This window comes from Triturus cristatus, chromosome 11, assembly GCF_964204655.1.
Source record: "Triturus cristatus chromosome 11, aTriCri1.1, whole genome shotgun sequence".
Taxonomy (NCBI): Eukaryota; Metazoa; Chordata; class Amphibia; order Caudata; family Salamandridae; genus Triturus; species Triturus cristatus.
In genome coordinates, this window is record NC_140594.1 from 225953739 (window position 1) to 225968407 (window position 14669).

The following is a 14669-nucleotide window of genomic DNA, read 5'->3' on the forward strand; positions in this document are numbered from 1 at the left end:
TTATACAGTCCATATGCGTGTGTTAGCCATTGTTCAGTATGAGGATGATGTTGGGGATTAAACCTTGTGCGTAGATAGGAGAGGTGAAGTATACCCCCTGGAGAGTGTTCTCATAAATTATTCATATGTGCTAAGGATGACGTCTTAGCAATAACGATTGGGAAAAACCCACCCTCTGGACAGAACTAGATGAAAGGTTTAGTCCTTAAAAGGCGTCAGTCCATATAAGGTTCTATGTCCCTATAAGGCATTCTGTCCTTATTTGGAGTTATGTCCTTATAAGGCTCGTTCTTATGAAATGAAGGGGAGATGATGTAGGGAAAGTGTACGATGTTCCCTAGACCTATATTAGGGTACCAATATGAAATATAACAATATCAGGCATGAAAAGAAGAAAAAGAGACCATTATATTGGATCCCCTGCGATGCTATTTTACAAAGCTTACAAGATCCACCTCTTCATCCTGTCCAACGAACCCCATGCCAATTTTTAACAAGATAACTCCCCCCATCGCTCCCCCTCTTACTCCTGTGTCAGGTCATCATGTTCTTGAAAAATGGGAAAATATACAAATGTGTCCTAGGCCTCCTAATGCACCCTTGGCCATCGCCCATTATCTATCGACCTGTTTAGAGTGCTACTTAAGTGGGTCGCACAATCAGTGCTACAGGCCCAGTAGTAGCATTTAATGTACAGCCCCTGAGCACAGGTAGTGCCACTTTACTAGGGATGTACAAGTAAATTAAATATACCAATTTGAGTATAAGCTAATTCTACCATGTTTTAAGGAGAGAGCACTAGCACTTTAGCACTGGTTAGTGGTGGTAAACCACGCAGAGTTCTACGGCCAGCAAAAATGAAAACAGCAAAACAGGAGATCTGCAGGCAAAAGGTTAGGGGAAAACCACACCAAGGATGCCAGATCTAACAGTATGTATAAGAAATGGCAGCTTGGAGATTGGTCTGTCACTTAACACATCTGCTGGACCAGCATGTGGTTTGTGCAGAAGAAGCGGAGATCACAGTTTCTTTCAGGTCCAAAGCAATTATTTCTGTGAACAAGAAATGGTTGTTTGTCTAGGTAAGTATAGGAGTAACTTCATGGAGGACTCAAATCACCTGAAGACGTTATGCAGAAACACATTCGAGAGTGAAGCCTGAAGTGTTTGGTTGACTGATAAACCTAATTGTATCTGTAATAGAACTTGTACATTGCTAAAGGGTTGTGTCAACATACGAGGTGGAAAAGCAGTGACTTTGTTGCTTTTCGAGTGGATTTTATGTATTTTGTATATTAAAAATGAGTAGCGTTCTCATCACAGATTTTGTGAGGCTCTGCAAAGTAGTTTCAGGATCATAACTGGATTAATGAATGAATGCATAAAGTACTTTTACACTTCACGTGCACCTGAAGGCTAGTTGATGCTAAGCCTTCAAAATTCATAAATTATCCAGTGTCGCCTGCCCACTCTTTAGCGGGACCCTTCAAGCACTATCTGTTGCATTGCCCCTATACATCTAAGGTGCATCACTCAGAGTCTATTCACCAGAGAGCTCATGGCATCTCTCCAGGGTTGTCCCAACTTGGTATCATCAGATCTTCATGGTTGTGTGGCCACCATGATACCTTTCTTAGTAGACCTCCGGACCAAGAACAGCTCTGCATTCTAGGTACAGCAGAGATCCCTGGACCCCAGTGTCTGAACACTGGGTGGGCCAGGCCTTCTACCACCCGGACAGTACCATGACGAGGTGTGCTCAAATACATAACACAGAAGCAGAGCCCTGGAAAGGGAACCAGACCGCTTGTGCTCCCAGGAAAAGCAGTCAGTCCCCTTGGAGCACAACTGCCTTCACACTTCCCCCTTTTAATGAATAATGTTTTGGGTAATTATTCCGACAGCTAAACGATAGAAATATAGATTTGATTTTGAGAAAGATAACTTCGAGCTTTATGTTAATTTTGATAAGTCTTGCATATCCAGAGTGATTGCTAATGCGGCCACTGTGTATCTCACTTTGTCCCTCAATTAGAGTTGAGCACTACATCTAGAGGTAAAATGAATTGAAGTGGTTTAAAGTTATTGCTCAGTATTCACTGCAGATTTGGCGATGAGTGCGACTATATGTGTAATAACGTGCAGTAATATTGCTGCAAGCTTCTTTCCTCCGCATGTATGTGCAACAGCCCGCAGGTGGCAAAAACCAACCACAGGGATTTGCGGCTGGCTGGAAGGTTACCGTCTGTACAACCATTCCTGTGAAGAGATATTCCCGTACGTGGAACCTTTATAGCTAATCCAGTGCCGTCTTGATCTCAGTCTAATGAGAATCCTTCGTCCTGTTGAGAGCGGACCCAGTGCTTTGTGCTAGTTGCGTAAAAAGGCGAGGGCTCCAGAAGGATGCTGGGGTTATATTGGCGTCCACAAACCTTTGCACGCTCCACTCCTCTTACCCTTTCCCCTAAAACATGCATCCTGGATGCATTTTTGGCCATGACCTGAAGATTGAGGATCATAGCTTTTGTGTTTACCGGTGTTTGTTTTTTCAACCTCACACATGCCATTGCTTATAACCTTCAGGTCGGCAAGGGAGCAAAGCACGAAAAGGAAGTACACTACACACACACCATCCCATGAACCCGAAAACTCGCACAAGAAACCCTGCCCACCCAGGGTGACCAGGACAGTTTTATTACTGAAAGTGGTGTGTTTATTTCTGTCAGGTTAGGGCGCTCCCTGGGGAGGAATCCTTCCATACGGCTGCTGCTTCAGGGTTCACCCTTGTTGACAGAGCTGCAATTGACTCTCTGGTATTGAATGCAGCACTTCCAGGTAGAGAAGGCAGGTAAGTTCCGGAAATTCTTTTGACAGAACCGTCAGGAAGGCCGATAAGTCCTCCTGAAACAATCTCAGTCTATGCTGTAGGGGTAGGGTATTTTTTTTATGACCAGTGTGTCCCAAAGGCCGCCAATCCAATCTCTGAGGCTGACTCCATCTGTTTGTTGGTGTTTGTTCTGCAACCATCATGTCTACCTTTTTGGAGGACATCTTACTAGTATTTTTAAGATTGAGGCAGCACTGCAATGAATATGGGCACCCGTTGCTTCACAACTCCTCCAGTATTGGTCACCTCTTCTCTATCCCATAAAGCTAATCTTTCCAGTGCGTGATACTAGTAGGGAGTGTTTAATGTTGTCTTTCTTTCCCCTTGATGTTGTGGATGGAGTTGTGCATCACATCCTGAAGCCTCCCAGCAGTAAGCCATACTGTTTTGTAACATCTTCAAAGTGTTCGATCACACACTTTGCAGACTTAGAGTCGATCATTACACATCTGGCCTCCTTTCAGCTTTGAAAGTATCTCGCTTTATATGCAGGAGTAAACTGAGTTGTAGTATAGGGGCAAGAATGAAGACGGGTAGGAAGCACGATTAAGGTGCTCGCTCAACTTGTCCCACAAAGCACGAGTGGATTTGGTGTTCGGTAAGAAGTAGAGACCTCACCTTCTCTGGGCTCTCCAAAGAAACCGGACCAGTCGTAGAGGGGTCTGCAATATAGTTTTCAGTGAAACACAACTGTTATTTCAGTTTTTTGCCACGCCACGTTACCAGAAATCATAGCTGCACCACCCGGAAGTAGACCCATTGGCATGGAACAGTCAAACCTCCCTGGGATATCGGTCTGTAGAGGAGTTTACTGGTAACCCTCAGTTTTCCCCATATCACTTGGACAGGGACTGAAATACTCTGAGGAGCATTGGCGGTAAGGAGAATGCGATCACCTGGAACAAAGAATCCTAGATAGGGATGACCTTCATTTTGACAATGGCTACTCTTCATATCCAAGGGAAGTGGTTGGTGTGCCATTTCTGGAAGTCTTGGTACAACGTGTTAAGGAGCGATTAGTAGTTAAGCGCAATGATTTGAGGCATAGAGGACACTATTTGAATAGTCAGATAAGAGACTGCTTCAGATTCCCAACAGACTGGGATTAATTTCCGTGGGCCATCCTTCTGTATGGGAAGAGGGTTTTGCAGCAATACCTCAGATTTTGAGAGGTAGATTTTAAGACCGGATATGGCACTGAATGTTCGTATTTCTTTTTTAAGAGAGTGGAAACCAACATCTGTGTATCAATCAAGAAACACCATTATGTCATCAACACTGGCAATTTGAGCTCATCCCCGCCCACTTGCACCCATGTGATCACCTCCTTGTTACTAATGCAGTCCTCTAGCGGTTCCAACACAAGGGCAAAGAAAAGTGGCAATAGTTGGTATTACTGGCATGTTTATTTTATTTTAATGTGAAATTAGGTAGTCATATATACCTTGTGTGGGCGGTAGGTGATTGGTAGGTTGCTAATATCCAGTTAGTAAAGTGAAGATCCAATCATATAGTATTTATCGCTTGGGTTATGCCCTTCCAACTTACTTTGCCCATCACCTTCTTTGCAACCAACGGGAGCAGAAGGGCGTTGCTTGTCGTTCTCTGAATATTTTTTCAAAATGTGGAGTATCTTTTTAGTGCATGTTGCCATATTGTCTTCCTACGATAAAGCCCCATTTGTGTGGGTCTGGTTTGTTTGGGGAAAAAGAACATAGCCTTGCCGCCAGTATTGCCATGAACATCTCAAGCTCTATTTTAAGGAGAGTAATGAGCCCATAGGAAGTTCAAAGAGTGGGATATTTGCCAGGCTTTTGCATCAACAATGCAGCATCTAAGATAGTAGTGGCCTCTGATCTACACTCTTCAAACTCACTGAATAGCCTCACCAAGAGAAGGGTCAGTGAGAGACCGAATATTTTACCGACTCGGAGCTCGGGAACCTATCATGGCCCGGGGATTTCACTTCTTAGGACCCAGGGGAAAAAACTGTAAAGGGAACCTCTTCCAAGGCATTGTAGAGCAGACCTTTTTTAAACAAGTGGCTATCTTGCAGCAGGTAGATTACATTTCTCCCCCAATCACCCCCGCCCCCAATTTGAGGAAGGTGGTTGAGGACCGCAGCTTTTCTCTAATATCTTGAGGCTCTTCATGTTGAAGTTCAGTATTTTAAACATAGCTGTCTGTACGAGGGTCAGGGCTCAGTTTTTCATGTGATCATCTCCCTCTGTCTTGCCAAGTCTTGCTTGTTATTTGGCCCATGCATCGAGTGTTGCATGATCTACATCTTGCTTTAGGTTGGCCAATTCCCTTAATTTTTCCCCTCCCCCCTTCAACCAGGTTCCCTAGTTCATCCACATCCTTCCAGAGCTTTTGGAGGCCCATGTTTAGATCTTAATGTTGCCTACTTCTCCAAGGAACTGTTTGCTGGGGGCGGGGGAGTCAGCTGGAATTACTGTGCTACAGTGCCTGCCCCTCCCAGTGTCCTCATCCTGTTGTAGATGTCAGCGGATGTTTATCGGTGTAGGTGGCATCACCTGGAAGAGGCGAGAGCTGCAGCATCCCTCGTCAAAGGACCCCCCAGTCTAGCAATGTCTTGTGCCTCTAGAGCAAAGGTCTTCAAACTGTGGCGTGGGCCCCCCTGGGCATCCGTTGCGGCATTCCCAGGGGGCACAAGCAGTCTTCATTTACATTAAGCGATTAAAGTTGCAACCTTTCACAGACAAACATGCCAAGCCGGCCATTTGTTCATATTTTATGAGTCTGCAAAGGCCCAGACATGGTTAAGTAGAACTTTATATGCACTCATCTGTATTCATTCTTAACATAGTTCTTCTGTCTTTGTTTACTTTATCTGTTCGGGGTCATTAGGGCAGCTGTAGAATGCATTTTCAAGTTTTTTGGTATAACATTGTCTGTTTAAGGTATGTATAAATAGCAGGAAAAAATACTGGTTTCTGTTGTTTTTCAAATTTTTGTAACAGACATTAAAATCCCAGTCATGGCAGCAAGTGTGCCCCTGAGACCTGTTATGTCGGGGTCTAAGACATGGCTAAGAACATCAATTTACTTTAAAAGTATTTTGTTGGTCTTTATCTTCACAGCAGCTGCATATGAAATAATGAAAAATAAATGCAAATAAACTATTTGGTGGGAAATGCACTCTTTTACATTATGAAACATCAGTTGGTTAATGCGATCTCTGCAAATGTCTGTTTCTGAGACCAAGTCACTGAATTGAATCCTGCTTGGCGCAGTGCAGAATAGTGACTTGTGTATTTATAGTGCTATGAGGTCCCAGCAAGTAACAGAAAGCACTGTGAATATTTAAGTCATTTTCTTAAAATTGTATTACACACAGCATAAGATAGGCTTTGGTTTTATGCTGCCATGTGATTTACTGTAGTAGATAAAACAAGTGCTTTCCTTTTCTTTTTTCTTTGAATAAATATATTTATTCATTGAATTTTGTTCATACATCACAAACCGAGTATCTGCAAAAACAAGTGCTTCCTAGAAGACATTTTAATAATTACTAATTAGACTATACCTAAAAGGACACTTTCCAAAGCTCAGCATCCTTACATTATCTCTCAAAAATAATAAATGTGTCATCATGATACAAGAAACTCCTTAAAATAAAGCACTTTAGAGACCCTTCCCTGGCAGCACCCACTCCAGATCCCCATTAACAATTCAGGGATGTTTGTTTTTTAACAAAATGTATGGGAACTGTGTTTGTAAAATTAAAAACATCTTGGTCCCCCATACCTGACCAACTTCGACCTCTGTTTATATGCAGATATCCTCTCAGGTGTATCACAGGGGTGGGAGGGAAGGTTCATATTCAGAGCCCTGATTGCCCTGGCCCCTGGGGCCTCAGAGTAATGGCCCACGAGAAAGCGGAACAGAGTAAAATCCATGGATAGCATCAAAGAGATGGTTTAGAGAAGTGTGTGCTTTGTGGGGTCTAATTGTTTTGTTACAAATGGGCAGAAACTACTTCCTCAATGAGATTCCTTGAAGGTGTTGAGAAATGCGGACTCACTTGTTATTTTAAGTACCATCTCTACTATTAGAGCAGTAAGTGCATTTGTGTGAGGGATCACTGCACCCCAATTAAGAAAATGTTAGTAACAAAAATGTGGGTAGTGAGAATTTTTTCTTGTTAGCATTGGTGTCCAGGTCCCCCTGGTTGCAGAGGGAACAGGTCCCAAGCAACAGGTGTTTAGATGTGGGGCTTTTCCTGTTTGTGTCACAAGGGGGCAGACAGCCTGCTTTGGGCCTCAGGCTTTGGACTGATGGCACAGTAGTGTGGGCAGAGCAGTAAGTATTATTGATGCTGCAGGTGCTGTGGCACTGGAGAAAGGGGTGTATTATTAATATTTTGCTTTTGTAAGGCGCACAGCTACCCAAGGTTTTCCCGGCGCCCCCTGAAGGTACCAAAAGAGAGGTAAAAAAGACCAATTGATTGAATAGCCAGGTTTTCAAAGTTCTGCGAAAGTGAGCAAGGCTGGTCTCATTCGTTAATTACAGAGGAAGGGAATTCCACAGGGTGGGGCCCAAGTAGGAGAAAGAACAGCCGCCCATCCTGGCCAGTCTGTGCCTCGGGACCGATAATTTTGCATGGTTGGCTGAACGGAGAGGACGAGAGGGGACATACGGTTTAACAATGGAATTCAAGTATTGGGGGGGTCTTTCCTGTTTTGATCTTAAACATATAAGTCAGAGTTTTGAATTTGATGCGGTTTTCCACTTTCAGCCAATGGAGTTCAAGCAAAGAGCTCGAAGCGGAGGTTGTTTTAGGGATCCGGCAGAGCAGGCGAGCAGCAGCGTTTTGCACAACTTGTAATTTGCGAATAACATCCTTGTTTGCTCCTAAAAAGAGGATGTTGCCGTAGTCCAGGCGAGAGGTGACCAAGGCCTGGACTACAGTTCTTTTCGTGGAGTCCGGCAGCATCCACAAGATTTTCCTAAGCCATTTGTGGATGACAAAGCAGGTCGCAGCCACCTTTGTTGCTTGAGGTCTCATCGAGAGGTGGTCATCAATAATAAAACCAAGATTGCGGGCTTGTTTGGTAGGCTGGGGAAGAGCACCCAATTCAGAAGGCCAGTGTTGGGGACCCCAAAGCTCATTGTTCTTCCCTAAGATTAACACCTCAGTCTTCTCCCCATTGAGCTTAAGTTTATTGACTTTCATCCACTGTGCGATTTTACAAAGCCCCACTTGAAGAGACGAAGGCTTAGAAGCTTTTTTGGCAGAGAGGGAGAAGACTATTTGCGTGTCATCAGCGTAGGAAAAAATCGACAGTCCTACCTCCTCGGTGATGTCGGCCCAGGGTTTCACATAAATGTTAAATAATAAGGGGCTAAGAATCGAGCCCTGTGGTACTCCATAGGGAGAGGCATGGATCTTAGAAGCTGCCTCTGGGGAGAAGGCCTGAAACGTACGGTCTAACAAAAAGTTTGCCAACCATTTCAGGGCAGGTCCAGTCACGCCAGCAGATTGTAAAGTCTGCAAGAGCACGGAATGGGATACCGTGTCAAATGCGGTGCTCAGATCTAACAATATGAGCGCCACAGTGTCACCAGCATCCAAACGGCAACGCATCATTTCACTAACTCCCAGAAGTGTAGTTTCTGTGGAATGTCCTTCCCTGAAACTTGATTGTGACAGATGAAGAAGCTTGTGAGTTTCCACATAGTGAGTCAATTGCGAATTTACATGTTTTTCCAGAATTTTGGAAAAAACAGGAAGCAAGGAAATGGGGCGGAAGTTGGACATCTGGGCTGGGTCGGCATTAGCATTCTTTAATAGTGGGCGGACCATTGCATGCTTCCACTCAGGTGGAATCACGGCTTCTTCAAGGGAGGCATTAAGTAGCTCCCTGATCAGCTGCAAAGTAGGCGGCTCCATTTCTTGCAGTGTGGTAATGGGAAGCGGGTCCCTGGGGGAACCTGATTTAATGCCTTTTAAAATGTTACTGAAGGAGGTAGTATCGAGTGGAATCCATTGTTAGAGTTCATTCAAGCTAACCCCCTCCCGGACCTCTATCTGAGATCCAGAGTTGAATAAGACGGGGGTAGCCGTACTTTGCTGCAGAGTGGAAGTCTTAGAGGCATTTAGTGTTAAATAAATCTGCTCCACTTTGTTAATAAAGAACATCGCAATATCTTCGCATTGTGGTTCAGAAAGAGTTGGAGGTGGAGCTTGATTGGCTGCGCCGGAAAGTTCCTTAATCACTTTGAATAGCACTTTAGGGCAGTTTTGTTCATTGGAAATAGTAGAGCTTACATAATCAGCTCGAGCGGCGTTACAAAGAGAGTGATATATTCTGATCGATTGTTTATAATTTTTTTTAGATTCAGGAGCATAATCCTTCCTCCAGCGTCTTTCCAACGCTTTACACTTGCTCTTCTCTTTTTTTAAGCTGGATGAGAACCAGGGAGCAGGGGGACGGTGATCTTTTACTTTCTGCGTGGAGGGAGGGAGGCAGATGTCGACAGAGTTAGAGATCCAATTCATAATGGTATTTAAATCTGTCATGGAAACCTGATTAATGGTAGGCGCAGTTTCAATTAGAGATTTATTAAAAAGATCCATATCCAATTACCCCAGTTTCTTGAGTTGATCTTAATTCCTAGGTTGGGCACAGTTAAGTTAGTCAACTCTGTCATGATCCTGAAATCAACTAGAAAGTGATCAGACCATATGACAGGGAGAGCCGGGGAACAGAGTACGCTGGGGATTTTAGAAAAAATTGGATCTAATAGATGGCCAGCCACATGGGTAGGACCTATGTTAAAAAGCACAATGTTCATGGCCGCCAGATCAGAGATTAAAGTGGTGCTAATAGGACAGGTAGAGTCATCGAAATGAAGAATCAGGTCGCCTAAAATTGTGAAATTAGCTGTGCTAAGCAAATATGGAGCAACCAAATCAGGAAATGCGGAAGCCCACAGGCCGGCAGGGCCAGGGGGACGATAGAGTAACATTGCTGAGAAGATGAACTGAGGGGTTAAGGCAAGTTGAAATAACATAGCCTCACTGTCCTTCCAGGTTAGTTTATCAAATTTACACGTGTACCGGTTATCAAAAATAATGGCCAGCCCACCGCCTATTTTTCCTTCGCGATCTCTTCTTACTATAGAGTACCCAGCTGGAAGTGCAGCCGCTACATCAGGGCCCAAGCTTTCATGGAGCCAAGTTGCATCCGGGCATTCACTGATTAGGAGATCAAATATGTCTGCTCTATGTTTTGGGAGTGAGCGACAGTTAATGCTAAAAAATGTGAATTCTATATTCGTGTGGGACGGGCTTCTAGCGGGGCCTTTAACCTCTGCCAAGGTAATATGCACGGGGTTACTAGAGTCTGTGTGTCTGCTTTGGGACTGAGGGGCCAACGTATAGCCACATCTATCACAGCCCCTGGATGTGGTATCAATGGATGAGGGGCGCATCTGTGTGCAATCTATGTGAGGGTTAGTGCGAAGAACTAACAGTTGTTTAAGGGAGTAGTTGCAGGGGGCTGGTGGTGGTAGAGCCGGGATTGTGGCCCCTGTGCCTGTACTGGCGCGGACGGGCGCAGACGGGCTTGCCTTTGGCGCGCCATTGGCAAGCCGCTGCATGTCCTTCCCGTGTCCATTAAGTAGCTTAATGGGCCGGCGACGTGCAGAAAAAAATAGAGCGTCTGACAAGTAGAGCGCTAACCGCCCGAGGCGCGTGGCTACCCGCAAAGGTTGTCACGTAAGCCAGAAGTTTAAAAACAAAAGGAGTATAACACACTCCGAAAAACAGATACAATTTTCAGTTCCCCCAATTAGGTGTGGTACAGTAGCAATATTTAGCAGCAAAACAGTAATTAAAAGAGCAAGCAGAAAATAAAACAATTTTTAAAAGAAAAACCAGCACGATTCACAACAGACCTCTCAGGCGCTGCACGACTGTCACAGTGTCCATTAAGTAGCTTAATGGGCGGGCGGCGTGCAGAAAAAAATAGAGCGTCTGACAACTAGAGCGCTAACCGCCCGAGGCGCATGGCTACCCGCAAAGGTTGTCACGTAAGCCGGAAGTTTAAAAAGAAAGGAGTATAACACACTCCGAAAAACAGATAAAATGTTCAGTTCCCCCAAATAGGTGTGGTACAGCAGCAATATTTAGCAGCAAAAAATTAATTAAAAGAGCAAGCAGAAAATAAAACAATTTTTAAAAGAAAAACCAGCACGATTCACAACAGACCTCTCAGGCCCAACTAAACCCCTATTATGGCTGTTTTACCATCATTGCCTGCTTGTATTAGCTCTGTGCATCCTTGCTGTGACAGTGTTGCTTTTGGGCATTGAACCAATGGCCCAAGAGAGGAGAACATTGAAGCAGTGAAGACACCTGAGCTTGAGCTTCAGAAAGATGGCAGAAAAGAGGATGGGTGGTTTAACAAGGGGCACAGAAGACTGCCTGCTTCAGAAGGCATTAGCTCTAATTTTTTTAATTTTAATTTAATGGGCTTTTTGTAAAGCGCGTAGTAACTCCGAAGAGCATCCCAGCGCTGATCTGCTTCTCCAGGGGTTTTAGCCAACTAGTGAAAATTATATTTGCGGGAAAAGGAGGGTCTTTAAGGTTTTTCTGAACTGGAGATAGTTCGGTTCTGTCCTGAGTTTTCGGGGTAAATGGTTCCATCGTTTGGCCGTGTGAACCGAAAAGCGACGGCCACCGGTCTTGGCTTTTCTCACTCTAGGGACTGCAATGAGGTTTTCTGTATTGGACCGGAGATTTCTCTCTGCTTTGTATGGGATTAGGAGTTCTTTCAGAATTAGTGAAGCAGGTGCAGTGGCACTGGGGCTCAGCAGTGTGAAGGGCTCACCGCATCACAATTATGACTGTCTTACTTTACAATCGAAAGATACTCAATTGATGGACGGAATGCAGATCAAATCAAAACATTCACCCTCAGTCAAGAGATTTGGGTTAAATCCATCATTCATTTGCTCACCATGCCACCCCAGTTTAGAACTGGCCATATGCAAATCAATCTTGACCCTGCGCCTCATGGGAACAGTCCAGCCCGAACTGCTGAGCCAGGACCTCCCTGGACCAGAAACCAGCATCCTCAGACCGGTTTCGGGGTTTCACCCCTCTTCATCCAGGATAGCTTGATTCAAGTGGCACAGTGAGCCCAGGACCCAGGTCTGGGCATACCTGGCGCACTTAGGGCGAGAAAGCAAAAGAGACACAATTGATGGACGGAATGCAGAACAAATCAAAACATTGACCCCCAGTCAAGAGATCTGTGTTAAATCCATCATTCTTTTGCTCACAATGCCACCCCAGTTTAGACCTCGCCATATGCAAATCAATCTTGACCCTGTGCCTCATGGGAACAGTCCAGCCCAAACTGCCAAGCCAGGTCCTCCCTGGACCGGAAACAAGCATCCTAGGACCGGTTTCGGGGTTTCAGAACTGTCTATCAATTGTTCTTTTTGCATTTGTTACTTTACAATTGAGGCATGGTGGATAGCATTAGGGCTGAGAGCACCCTTGCTGCAAAGAGGCAGGTAACACATGACAGCTTTTTTTTTCTGAAAAGGACAGAGTCTGTTTCAAGATCGGAGTGATGTCCAGGCTTGGTGGTGAAGGGGTGAAAGAAGCAGAGGCGATAGCCTGCTACTCGGGGCTCCAGCTTTCATTAGAGCAGAAGGCGTGCAGTTGCGTTGGGGCCTAGGAGTGTGAGGGATTTACAAGACCCCAAATAATGGGAGTAGGGTTTTATTTTGGTATATTTCAGGTTTTTTTTAAATGTATTTTTCTGATTCATAAGTCTCACATTTAATATGGCTTATGAGATGATGAAAAAGTACTCCTGAAATGATCTCATACATCCCAACCCCAGCGCTCACGCCACCACCCCTGGCTTTCAATAAAGTTTTGGAGGGAGGCTTAGAGTACAAAAAATTAGAAGACCTTCGCTCTAGAGGATTTTCCCATTGTCACCTGCTCAGCACTGTATACTGGTTGATAACTACCTCTCTCTGTGTAGCATGCCTTGTTTGCATTCAAAGGCAAGGGGGCAAATGTTTGTCCTGACCTATCGAAATATCATAGACCTTTCCCTTAATTCTGGTCTTGTGTAGGGCCACGCACACTTCTCACACACCTCCAGGCTCACTATGTATGTGATAACCTGGCTGGGTTGGCGCCTCGGCGGTGCTGGGCTTGCTTGCAGTTTTGCTGGTACTAGTAATGTCGGCCTCCATGTTTAAGACTGTCTTTCCTCTGCATTGCTGCCAGGGTCTAAGGTCGATCTTGGCAGAGGGCCTTCTGCCTCATGGGCTGCAATAGCTCTCAGGTGTTTCTTCACTCATCAATGCCGCCTTGGATGTCTTTGGTTTACTCATGAGCTCCCACCGCTTCATGGTTTTTTAGCCGGCACACCTTCAATGGAGACAGTGCTCCAGTCCCATCTGGCAATTGGGCATTCCATGCTCCTCTAGTTTTTGCAAACTAAGCTGGCTAGTGTGTGCCGCGTGACTCTTCCAGTGCTCCGTTACCTGGATTTCAATCACCTGTCCTGAACAATATCCCTGGTTTTTTTGTACCTTGATGGAGTTCTAGGGAAGTACTCGCACTGTTCCTACCCAGGGACTACAGTGAGGTGTTGAGCAAGCACTAGAGTAGCAAGGATGCCATAGGCCCAAGTGTAAGCAGGGGAAATGGCCCCTTTGCTGTTGGAGCGATTAAATCCAACAATTACTAGGGTTTAATGGCCCTTTCAATTCCCTAGTGCGACTGCACCTGCTGCACCCATGCAAGGTGACATTGAAAGGGATGGAGCAGAGCTGTCGATTCTCAGGTCTGTCCTCCAGGCAGGTCGCTCCCCGCACCGTCACGCGGCCCCCAGTGTGACATCCATCCTCGCTGCCGCTCGCTGTAGCCCTCAGCCTTGGTTCCTGCCGTCTCCGTGCCTCCACGCCCCATTGCCTTCTGTATCCCGAGTGCCTGTGATCCCCGTTGCCTTCTGTATCCTGAGTGCCTGCGATCCCTCTTGCCTTCTGTAGCCTGAGTGCCTGTGTCCTTTTGTCCATTTGTGCCCTGGTTTTTGCCCCCATTTTTCTTCTGTATCCCTCGTTTTTCGCCTCCTTTCCTCCCCTCGTCACCCGTTTTCCCGCCGCTGCGTCCCGGCGGCCCCGCCCCCTCGCACCCCATTGGCCGCCCCGCTTTCGCCTCCCAGCTGCTCCTCCCTCCCTCTCCCCCTCATATGGAGGCCGCGAAGCGGTAGAGAGAGCGACCTCTGACCCTGTCCTCCAGGCAGGTCGCTCCCCGCACCGTCACGCGGCCCCCAGTGTGACATCCATCCTCGCTGCCGCTCGCTGTAGCCCTCAGCCTTGGTTCCTGCCGTCTCCGTGCCTCCACGCCCCATTGCCTTCTGTATCCCGAGTGCCTGTGATCCCCGTTGCCTTCTGTATCCTGAGTGCCTGCGATCCCTCTTGCCTTCTGTAGCCTGAGTGCCTGTGTCCTTTTGTCCATTTGTGCCCTGGTTTTTGCCCCCATTTTTCTTCTGTATCCCTCGTTTTTCGCCTCCTTTCCTCCCCTCGTCACCCGTTTTCCCGCCACTGCGTCTCAGCGGCCCCGCCCCCTTGCACCCCATTGGCCGCCCCGCTTTCGCCTCCCAGCTGCTCCTCCCTCCCTCTCCCCCTCATATAGAGGCCGCGAAGCGGTAGAGAGAGCGACCTCTGACCCTGTCCTCCAGGCAGGTCGCTCCCCACACCGTCACGCGGCCCCCAGTGT